This window comes from Thamnophis sirtalis, unplaced genomic scaffold (assembly GCF_051295495.1).
Source record: "Thamnophis sirtalis isolate CommonGarterSnake01/CBP01778 unplaced genomic scaffold, rThaSir2_p1.2 scaffold_3, whole genome shotgun sequence".
NCBI lineage: Eukaryota > Metazoa > Chordata > Lepidosauria > Squamata > Natricidae > Thamnophis > Thamnophis sirtalis.
In genome coordinates this window covers 52,314,815-52,327,036 of record NW_028261383.1, presented here as the reverse complement: position 1 = coordinate 52,327,036, position 12,222 = coordinate 52,314,815, and the positions used below count along the sequence as shown (strand labels likewise).

At 38.7% G+C, this 12,222-nt stretch overlaps 1 protein-coding gene across 1 annotated transcript in view; it reads right to left on the bottom strand.

The window, feature by feature from the left end:
* Positions 1-12,222, bottom strand: part of CNTN6 (contactin 6) — a 195,104-nt gene that overhangs the window by 166,251 nt on the left and 16,631 nt on the right. The window lies entirely within an intron of this gene.

The following is a 12,222-nucleotide window of genomic DNA, read 5'->3' as shown; positions in this document are numbered from 1 at the left end:
AGCAAATGCTAACTTAGAAATAGTTCTAAGTACTAACTCAGAAAGTTCAGAAGCCACAAATTTGCATTATCCTGGAAGTAAACTTCCTAAAAATTATACACAGGTCAAAAAAGGAAGATTCAAATAATCAGACATTTGACAGAGCTGAAGAAGCTTCTTGACTGAGAAGTGATACGTCTTCAAAGAAAAAGCAAAACGTCCAGTTACCTCTTGAAAAAGCACCTTTGGGCCAAACGAATATATATATAGTTGTATTTGTGCTGATAAATAAATATATATATATATATAGTGTTAGTTTCAAAATGTTCCCTGTATAAGTTTGTGATTACGGGTGAGAGGGTGATCCCATGGGTGCTCCTTCTATCTTTTATCCACAGATAAAAGCATCAAAATTCTCCACAAACACAATATCAAGACAGCCTTCAACATGACCAAAATTAGCCAACATCTTAAGAACCCCCAAAGACAAAAGCCAGCTAGAAAACCAAGGAGTCTGTAACAACTAATAGATTTTGAATTTCAAACATAATCATTTGCAATGTTACAGTTTCTTTTTCCTGCTGAGCCATTCTTTCAGTTTTGCAGACACTGCCACTATAGGATTCAAGGCTATTTTAATAAACTTCAAACAGGTTAATTTATTATCTTTCAAGTCAAAATGTCATCTTCCTTCCAATAGCTAGTGACAGAACTCCCAAAAGGCACCTGTATAAACAACTTGTGCTCTTCCTACTATCACTCTCAATAAACAAGCTGAAAGAACCTTGAATCTCAAGTGATCAAAGAAAAAGAAGAAAAAACAATGTATCCAACCTCCAGCCTCTAAGTGGCAGTGTAACTGCTTTTCCTCCTGTTGTTACAACCCTCTTTATAATCATTCTTATTATCTTTTTTATATTCCAAGCTTAAGCTTAAGAAAGAAAAAATCCTTAAATGGAGATCAAAAAGAATCCATTCAGTCGAATCAAGCAATATCTATATAAATAAAAATGTAATGGTTGTTTGTTCAAAATCGCTAATCTCTGAAAGTTCTTCACCGATTGCTTTGAAACTTTGACACAACGTTGCATTCGAATACGCGAATGTTTCTATATATGTATATTACATAGATGTCACACCTGTGACAGATAAAACCATAACTTTTTATAAAAACATGCTTTTTTGAAAACCAGCGCCATCTGGTAGACGTAAAAGCAACACAGGCTATACTAAATATTTCATGATTCCATTTTAATGTTCTGATTGCATTGTTATTTAGGTTTATTTTCATTTTGATTTTATTATTTCATCTGACATTGTGTTGGAATTGAGCTGGGTCATTTACCATAGCATTCATTTAGTTAGTATAGTATATTCGGAACAGTTTGGCCTCTCTCCAGCTTCATCCTGATGGCTCCTTTATATGAGTGGCTGGGCTGCGGCCGCCCCCTTTCCCCTTTCCACTCCTCCTCTGACGAGCTTCACCCATTTCCGCCAAGGGCAGCCGAAGCTCTTTGGCCTCCCCATTCCCTCTTTCCCGTCCTCTCCCACTGGGCCTTTGCTGTCTGTGGCAGGGCGCCACCTGCGCCATCCCTCAGCTGCCTCCACCCGCCCTTAAGCTGGCCTACCCCTGGCCAGGGCAGTGGAGCTCCAGAGGAGGCAGACCCGGAGCATCTCCTCAGCCTGGCCAGCCACGCGCACCCAGCTATGGCCTCGCCAAGGTGGCTCTGATGGGGCGGTGGTGGCGGTGTCAGCCTGAGGTGCAATGGTGCGGGGGTGGCCCCTGGGTGCCCCGTGAGGTGGCACACCGAGGACTTCTCCTCCTCTGAGATTCTGGATGTTGCACTCTCCCAGGCCACTGACTTGGGGGACCCCGAGCACAGCTCCTCCAAGGAGATGCTCAACAACTTCCAGAAGACCATCAGCCCTGCCGCCATCTCCCCCAACCAGCATTGCCCAGCCCAGCAGCCCCGAGGCTTGACCAACGGCAGCACCCACCCGCTGCCCCACTACGCCCAAACTGGGCCACAGCAATGCGTGGCTGGGTACAGCTACTATATATATATATATATATATATATATATATATATATATATATATATATATATATATATATATATATATATATATATATATATATATATATATATATATATATATATATATATATATATATATATATATATACTCTGTGTGTGTGTGTGTGTGTGTGTGTGTGTATGTGTGTATGTGTGTATGTATACACATACACACACACTGTATATATATATAAAAGAAGGAAAACTGAATCTAAATGTGTAAGCAAAAGTGAAAAAAGAAGAAGAATGAATTAATCCATTCAGTTTAAAAAATAGGGAGCCTTTGCAAAAGTTCCATCCATGAAAAAAAAATTAGAAACAGGATAACACACTCAGTTTAATATACATTAATTTTGCCACTAACAGTGTTCTGTCTTCAATTTTAATTTAACTTATTTTTTTTTAGGGGGGGGTAGTCTCTTTTTCTAATAATAAAATTTCCTCACCAATTAGACACACTTTCTCTTTCCACTTTCTTCCCATTCTGGAGCTGTCCCAACTTCAGCAGCTTCATTAGCTGTGTTTCTGTCACCAGAAAAAAAGATTATTCCTGGATCTTTTAGTGACTTTGCAGTCTCCCTGAGATCAGCAGGAGGTGCCCTTCTCAATCCCCATCTCTACAGGATGGTTTAGGTCCAAATGTACCATCCAGCGGCATAAATATCAACTGCTATCTCGGAGCACCAAGATCGCACGTCATGCTGTTGTGATGTCAACTCTCTATTTGAGCTACATTTGAGCTCTATTCATTTTCTTAATTACAAAACAGAATGCCTTTAGCATTATTTGATGTGCTTTTATCCTTCTCAAGTGCCATTAAAAAAAATTGTTCAGCAATTAAAACATCATGATGCAAACAAATATGATGAGACATAAGAGCTTTCTTTACTGTCATTTCTAAAGTATGTCAAAATACAATTTGGGCAGACTAGTAATTTTTTACAGAAAATATCAAATCAAAAAATATAAATATAAAAGCATTGTTGATTTGACTCTTTATGATGAAAGATTGAAAGAGTGGACAATGTAGTGTGTAGAGTGGATTTTATGAAAAATAGGGATGAAAGAAGGACAACTATAATAAAAATAGAATGACTGCAGGAAGAAAACTATGAATCCAGAATGAAAATGTATTATAGCACAGATAAATCACCCAGTGCCATGAAGAGAATGGAAATGTAACAAGATATGGAAACTCCTTGGAACAATGAAAAGAATTATGTTCCAGAGTGCTAAAGACATTTGTAGAATTACACTAGTAGGAAATAGGAAAAATAATAGGTGAAATGATGAAGTGAAAAAGTCTGTGAATGGGAGGGGGGAGGGAGAGATGCAAATAAAAGTGTTGCATAACCTGAGAGAACAGTTATATGTAATATGTATCAAGATAATTGCAATTGATATAGGGGTTAAAGAAAAGGATAAAGACTTCAAGAGAGCAAGGAATAGTATTAAAAGAAACAGAGTTTTTTTGTGAAAATAATAAAGTTTTGTAAGTGGGTGAATATTGAAAAATGTAATCAATGCAAATAATAAATGAATTTTTTAGACATTTTTAGACATTTATTACGATTTATAGGCCGCCCTTCTCCCTGAGGGGACTCAGGGCGGCTTACAATCACGGGAGGGGGGTGCAATAATACAAAACAAACAGTGAGTAAACAAGATGAATTATAAAACACCAACTTGCATTCAACAGTCAAGCAACACTCGGGCGGGTAATTTAAGAAACTTATCCCCAGGCCTGCTGGGAGAGCCAGGTCTTAAGGGCTGTGCGGAAGGTCTGGATGGTGGTGAGGGTACGAATCTCAACGGGGAGATCATTCCACAGGGTCGGAGCTGCAACAGAAAATGAATGAATGAATGAATGAATGAATGAATGAATGAATGAATGAATGAAAGAAAGAAAGAAAGAAAGAAAGAAAGAAAGAAAGAAAGAAATAGTATCATCGCCAAAAATGAATTTGAAGTCAGAATACTAGGATATCTATGTGAACATCTATGAGAACATTGAGAAATGGCTAGACTGCAGATGGAATAACTTAAGAAATATTAAAATACGAATGACACTTGCCTATGGAATAGCGAATTTGTTTAACAGGAGTTGAGAAGGCTACTTTGAGAAATGTCATCTGAAGATACGGAAGAGAAAATGCATTAAAAGTTTGGCTGTAACTATCTCACTTTCCTTTTCTGGGATAAAACTCTTCATTGCGTGTGTAGAAACCAGCATTTTTCCCATTGCCACAAGGAAGAAAGAAAAGACCATTCTAACTATTACTGCAAAACTGGTTTTAAAGGATGAGAAAGGATGATAAAAAACCCTTCCCTTCTATCAAACAATTCTAGCATTAGGTTTCCAGTGTTCCATCTTTCTTTTTCTTCGTGGAAGTGTAGGTTTATTTTTTGGTTTGTTTGTTTCACTCTCGCAACCTTCTTTTATTTTATATATTTGATTATTTTCTTACCTTCATTTTCTCTTGCTTTACTGTTTCAAGTTACCTGAGTTATTTGCTTTACCTATCAACTTTGCACATTGTCTCTCACCTCCCTTATTTCAAGCACATTCTTCCTGAGCACATCTGCTTTGTCACCTCATTTAGCTTTCCGATCTTTTTTCAAGCGTGCTTCTTGTATCTTTCTCAAATCATGCGTGACACAAATAATCTTGTTTTCAAAATGGTCTGTACTACATAAAAGTCCTTCTCTATGTCCCAATTACGCTGCTAATTTTCCATAAAGGGAACACTTTCCAATGAATTTCACATGGTGCATTTTAGGTGCTGGATAATTCTTTTTGACATCTCTTCACATTTTATTTTAAAGCACTTTAAAAAAAAGTCCAACAACACAATAATCAAATAAAATTCAATATGCTGAATTTAATTGTCCCAACATTTAAAAATAACTTAGTAGCAAGGAAGACCCTTTTAAAGCTTTGACTGATGAAGTGCATTCCTAACAAAATGGAAAATTTGGCTTAGTGACTCCTGCCTTATGAGTCATAGTGACTTGGTATACTCAAGCCTGGAAAATTTATTTATTTTATTTATTTATTTAGTTTGTCACTCATGTACAATATAACAGGAATAAGAATAGACATGAATAAGAACACAGGAAATGGGTACAAATAAATGGGGACAGAAGGACAGGGACGGTAGGCACGCTGGTGCGTGTATACCATGTGCTCTTTATGGGCAATTCTTTAAGAAGTGCTGGAAATTATACAGATTCCAAATATAACAAGACTAGTGATGGGACTTCCTTAGGATTGTTCATTACTCCTCATGTTACAACCACTTCAGTGATTTAGCTGGTTTTGTCTAACACCAGTCCAAAGTGCTCACCATGCTATACCTTTCTTTGTGGGAGTCTTTTCCTTTATCATTATTTTTTTATTTTGCTACCACTAAACTCCTTTCCCTTTGTGCTTTAATTATTTTTCTGTAAGGTAAAATAACTTACACTAGGTGAAGACTCTGGATTAGGATAGAATCAAAGGAATGAATTGATTTTTTATCAGATAACTGAAAATTGTTTTTTTTAATGTTTTCTTTTTTTTTTTACTTTTGCGAAGTTACTCCAGTACTAGACATCCAGAGCAGGGAACAAAGAAGGACAAGATGAGCTACTAGAAGTGCCTTTATTGTGTCTGCTTATGGAAATGAATCTTGCCAGTCTAAAGTACATTCTGCATAGCTATCAGATAAATCTTATAAAGTTTTAGGGAGGATCCATTCAGGGCCTCTTGCAGCATATTGCATGACTCAAGGCTGAATTATTTTTTAGCTTCTTGAGAACAAGCCAGTAGTGGGTTTCAATTTTTTTAGAACCTCTTCTGTAGGTGTGGCCTGCTTTGTGTGAGTGGCTTGCCAGTCATGTGACCGGGTGGGAGTGGCTTGCCAGCCATGTGACTGAGTGGGAGTGGCTTGCCAGCCATGTGACTGGGTGGGCGTGGCCACCAACTTGTAAAATGTGGTGGAACTCATTTAACAATGCTCTTGCTTAGCAACCAAAATGTTGGCTCAGAAACTCTGGCATTTGAAGCACGCAAGACTTAAAGCTGTCAAGTTACAAGACCCTTGCACCCCTAACCCTTTAGAAAAAAACCCCAGGGGTGTTCAAACTTGACAGCTTTAAGATTTTAAGGTTTAGATAGGACTCTTAGAGGTGGGCAGGGCAATTGGTGAGCCAGCCAAACAGTGAGCAGCAGGTGGGGCAAGTGTGGTGAGGACGGGCAGGGGGAGGGAGCTGGAACTGGTTCTAAACAGCACAGTAGATTTGTGGAACTTCTTCTGTAGAAGAGGTTAGAACTGGCAGGAACCCACCCCTGGAACAAGCCTTGTCCCTCCTGCAAACCAGCATCTGATGCCATCACACTACCTGACTCTAAAGTTATTTTGTGTCTCTGGGATAAGAGAATGTACTGTATTTCCTTTATTTGTAACCTACTACCTACACCTTTCAAATCCCGCTTCTCCCTGGATTGCCATCCTCTGGACTGCCATCTTCTGATTTGCCCTTCTGCCCTCCAACTCCAATGTCCTGATTCACAACTGGATGACATGGCTAAGGCTTTAAAAGTGGCTTCCAACTTTATTGCTTACCCAACATTATGTGGAGTCATATACAATAAACTCCATAAAGTATACAATACAACCCTTTTTTCTTGTCAGGGAAAATTTTTATTTCCTCTGATTATACCATACTCAGTCATAAAGAAAAATTATTTGCAGATCTTTGCAACAGGTGGTGGTTTTGGACATAACCTGCAATCACATGAGTGGTTCTTGAATTCTTGTCCACATACTTAAAGCTGAAATTGGACCAAAACCATACCATAGTTCAAGTATCAATTTGCAAGTGAGACATGCCACTGGATCTGTCAGCCTTTGTTTTGCTGCTTGCTTTTCGGCTGCCATTGAAACGGGGAGGGGGGCATGGTATTTGGGTGAGGGAAGTATTCTGTGCAGGAGTGACTGTAAGAAGAGAGTTGTTCTCACCATCTACTGCGTATGTGGCAAGGAGAGGAGTTCTCCCCAAGGTCAACTGTCCGGCATACCAGCCTGATGATGGTTTTTGAAGATGTCTCCCACATAACACCTGTGGAGTGTTTGGATTGGACTATGGGATAGTCCAAGGGGAGGGGAATGGGTCACATATTGATATCTATGATTACGCGCGCTTTTGCCTCAGATCCTGCTTTGCTACTATCTACTCATGACCAGTAAAATACTCTTAATTCTGCAAAATGAAGTTGAGTGGTTTCTTTCTTGGTTACTGAGCGAAGCAGCCCTGACAGGATCATAGTATAGACCATGTTGGCAATCTGATGTCCATAAAATCTAATCTAGAAATTCCATTTTGCTAACTCAGATAAAGGAGAACCTAAAGCAATCTCTTTTGGGGAACAAACTTAGATCACAATTAGTTAAGGCATTGGTGATCTGGGAAACTGATGGAATTGCAATTCTGCACCAGTCTTCCTGCTAAGCTGTAGCATCCTTGCTGAGCAAATTTATTTGGTTGTACATTTGCTAATACCCATCAATACAATCATGGAACTACCATGGCATCATAGATCTGGCATGCCAAGGTGGTGGTGGGATGTCACATATTGGATAAAAGTTTTTTGTCTTGGGCTATAAGGATACACAATATAAAACTGTAGGATTTTTTCAGTCTGTTACTCGTCATGGATTTCTTTCTTATTGTTTCTTATTGTTTTGGAGTTCTCTTTACCTGTTCCCCACCACAGGAAGGCAGGACCTATTCATCTGGATTTTAAAGGTCGCTTGGTAAAATTTCTGAATATCTGATGCCCAGATCGGTTGCAGCCTTAGCCTTTATTTGGAATGAGAGTATAGCTGTTGCCTTTGACAATATTGCAACAGAGAGCTGTGGCATCTCTCTGTTAGTTGATCCCTTGTTTTTGAGGAAAAACTCTGGAAGATGAAATAGAAGAAGAGAACTTAGAAAATGCTGGAAACAATGTTTAACATGAATTGTCACAATTAATCCTTTTTAAAGGATTACCCTGTGGTGGTAAGAGCAGTGAAACAATCATTATTACTGTTTCCGTTAATTGCTTTATCAGCCCTTTTTAAGTACTTGCTGGAGATGGTTATTAAATTCTTGAAGTTTTTTCATGGCAGCTCTCAGATAAAATCTCTCAGATTTTCTCAGAGTTGGACTCTAGTCATGCAGGTCCTTTTTAGGTAGGCAGGGATCTTCAGATGTGGTTCAAAGAGTTTGTTCCTGTTGGTCTTGGGAAAATGAGTTTGGTACTTGGAGCTCTAAGTGTACCCAACTAGACTTTTGATTATGACTCTTTATACAGGGCGGGGCATAACCTTTTCCTAGGGGGTCACAGCAAGATCGACAGCAGTTTACAACTTCCGCGACACCTCATTTTAAAGCCCATAAAAAACTGAATTGAATGAGCTATTAAATGTTAAATTTGCTTTAAGAATGGCTGGAAAATTCGATTCGGAAGAACAAAGGATCATTGACAGAATAAAATGCATTGCCTTTCGATTTTCGTCATTTTCACAGCCAAGAAACTGCATTGGGTTTTGAAGGATAAAGGGGAATCCTGGGATGGCAGTTATTTCCGTGAGAAAATTTTATTGGAGAATGTCATTCCATTTCTCAGTGATCCAGACAATGTCTTGGTGGTTGGTGAGGCTGTCTTTCTTCATGACAAAGCTCCTTGCATGCGTGCAAATGCGACTCAGCAATTGTTAAAGGAAAACAATGTCGAATTTTGGGGCAATGACGTCTGGCCGGGAAATTCGCCAGATCTCAATCCGGCAGAGAACATTGGGGCCATAATTAAGGATGAAGTGGAAGCTCTGATGATTCAGGAGCAAGGTCAAAATCGATATTCGGTTGAAACTTTGAGAATGAATTTGGAAACTGTGTTGAAAAATCTGGAAAATCGAACGGAACTGTTTGAAGATTTGTTGTGTTCTTATCCACCTCGTTTGAATGCTGTTCGAAGGGCTAATGGTGGTCATACTGACTATTAAATCGTGTCAATAAACTCAGTTTTTGATGGGCTTTCGAATGGTGTATGAATTATTTGTGTTGTTATTACAAGTGTTGCTGTGACCCCCTAGGAAAAGGTTATGCCCCGCCCTGTAATGTCACAACCAACTCCAACTCAGAGGAGTTTGAAATAGAGAACCCTATCCCAGAATAATTGGTTGGACTTCAGCCTAGTAAAACATCAAACATTCATATATTTGAGGCTGATCCACCCTGCAATCACCAAGAGTAGCTGCATCCACTATCAGAAGTTGGAACTAGAAAGACTGCCGAGCTCCAGAACATGCCTTGTACAATGGAGAGCAGAACAGCAGAATTCAGTGCATCACTTTGTATGACAGAGACATTCTTAGCTTTGATTGAATTCAACAGCATAAGCTCCACTTAGGAGTAAGTGCTACTCTGGCTTCCTTTGTTGGAAAAAATAATTATATTTATGATTCCTGGATCACCCAGGGCATTTCATTCTAATGGAGATTTGACACCTTCCCAGTTTAAGCCCTTGTAACCATTACACACATTGTCTCTCTTCTACTGGTGGCATCCTCAATAATGCATTGATGTTATCAGTGCCCATTTGATCATTGCAACAATAGCATGAACATTACAGTAGCAATAGCTGAAACAATTCTTGTTGCTAACTATTGTTGTAGTTGTACTAAGAAGCACTCACACAAGGCAATAAGCCAGTTCCTTTTTTACAATTACAAGATGACAGTCAAGTCCTCTTGGAAGGCTAACAGCGAGATGAGTTTATTTTTTAATTGGGTAGAAAATTTAAAAAATGAACCCATTTGTTTCATTCATGCTAATTATAAAGACAAATGATTATTCCAACTAATAAATCATGAATGGGAATTTGTTCCCTTTTCTCTCCAGCCTTTGTTTTTCAGTCATTTGCATTGGAATGAAAAATAGAAGCACCCTAACACAGGTCAGAAGAATGGAAGTAGAAAGAAACAGTGAAACTCAAATGTGGCAAATCATATGTCTTAAAAAGTGAATAAGAGACTGCTTGCAAATGGCATGACATTTGGATGGATGACCCCAAAGTTACAAATGGAAAAACAACCACTAGTTCTCTCATTAAAAACAAAATAAAGCAAAACAAGATAAAAGCAAAGAAATATTATTGGATGGAGCCCTTTTAAATAGCCCATGGAATTGAAATACTTTATTCAGTATGTCTGAAATTGAGCAGAACTGCTATCCTGGCAGAATTATAGCAAGTTTTTTTTTTAAAGATTACACCATTTGTCTGGAAATGTATAAACTTAAGTATGCCAGTAGCAGAAGACTGGCTGGGCTTCCCACCAAAATCAATGGAAGAATGAGTGTGGCAGTATTGTAGTTCAAATAGATATTTCTTAAATTCTTCCATCTCTACATAGCAGTCCTTCTGAGGGTTTTTCTGCTTCTTTAAAAGAAGTTATACTGGCAGTATAAATCATAGATTATGGGCAATGTTGGGAGAAAAAAACTATTTCTAAATAGAATCCTTATGTGGATGAAAAAAACAGATATTACAGATTACTTTAAAGGAAGATTTGCAAATAACCTACATTTATGAGATGCAGGTAAATTTTACTTCAATCTATTTTCGGTTTTTGTTTGTTGGGTTGCCTTTCATCGCCATTGAACATTAAAATCTTTCAATTGTGAATTAGTTTTGGCTTTTCCCCCTGTTCTTTCTTAAAGTATCTACTTAGCAAACTCAAGGACCTCAGGCCATATTCGACCTGTGACGAGGTCAAATACAGCCAGTGAGGCCATCCTGGTCTACCCAATATGAAGAGGAAAGATCTGGTCAGTGTGGCTTCAGCCCAGTTTACCCAATGAGAAGAGGAAACATGCCAGCAGTTTGGGGACTGGCATCAAGCTGGCCACACCCACATAGTCAGCCACACCCACCCAGCCCCCCCAAAGTAAACCACAGCCCTGATGTGACCCTCAATGAAATGAGGTGTTCTAGTCTTGAAGAAAAAGAATTCCACACAGATGACATGTGGTGTCTGGTTTCCAGGAATGTCTATAGGAACAAGAATAAAAAGACCTCAGAATTAAATCATCCTGTGCTTAGAATGTGGTATTGCAGTCTACTTCTGCTGATCACCAGCTGCCACCAGTTTGGCAGCACAAATCTCACCAGGCTCAAGGTTGATTCAGCCTTCCATTCTTCCAAGGTGAGTAAAATGAGGACCCAGATTATTGGGGGCAAATAGGCTGACTTTGTAAATCATTTAGAGAGGACTGTAAAGCAGTGGGAAGCAGTATGTAAGTGTAAGTGCTATTGCTATTAGAAATATTCTATTTAAAATCTCATGAGTCGTGGTGGCACAGTGATTACATGCAGTATTGCAAACTAACTCTGCATTCCACTACTAGGAGTTCAGTACTGGCCAGCTCAAGTGTGACTCAATCTTCCATTTTCCAAGGTTGATAAAATGTGGACCCAGTTTGCTGGAGGCAATATGCTGACTCTGTAAACCTCTTAGAGAGAGAGCTGTAAAGCACTATGAAGTGATATAGAAGAGAGATAGTCATTACTAGATGCCTAAACTACAATTAAGATGACTCTTAGGTAGCCCTAAAGCCTATTTCTTCCTCTCCATATCATCATGATTTTTTTAAAGATGCCTAGGTGCCAGGTCTTTTCTGCTGTGGCTCTAAGCTTTGGAAAACACATCCTTGGAGTCCACATCAGAACATCACTGTCAGCATTTTGTAAAACATTTAAAACAGCTATGGTTTCTTTTACTTTTAGCTATATAGGTAAGCATTTACGAGTACACATTTAGGGGAGGTGGTTGCTTGCTTTATTATACTGTAGCTTCTCTACCCTTTATTACATACTGATAGAAATCTTAGAGTTTGACTAGATTACAGAGCTAGAAAATAAGCAAACTAACATTAAAGGTTCTTTGCTGCTGAATGTTGACATTAGCTATTCACTACAATAAGAATAAGGACAGGAAAATTCTGTTCATGTTGATCAAATAAGGCAACAATATTATCATGGTGGCAGAAAAGTGAACCCACTTCCTACTTTTATCATGGATGAATTGCTTTGAGTAGAACTGGGTGGTAAAACACTTTGAAATGGAAACTCAGAAAG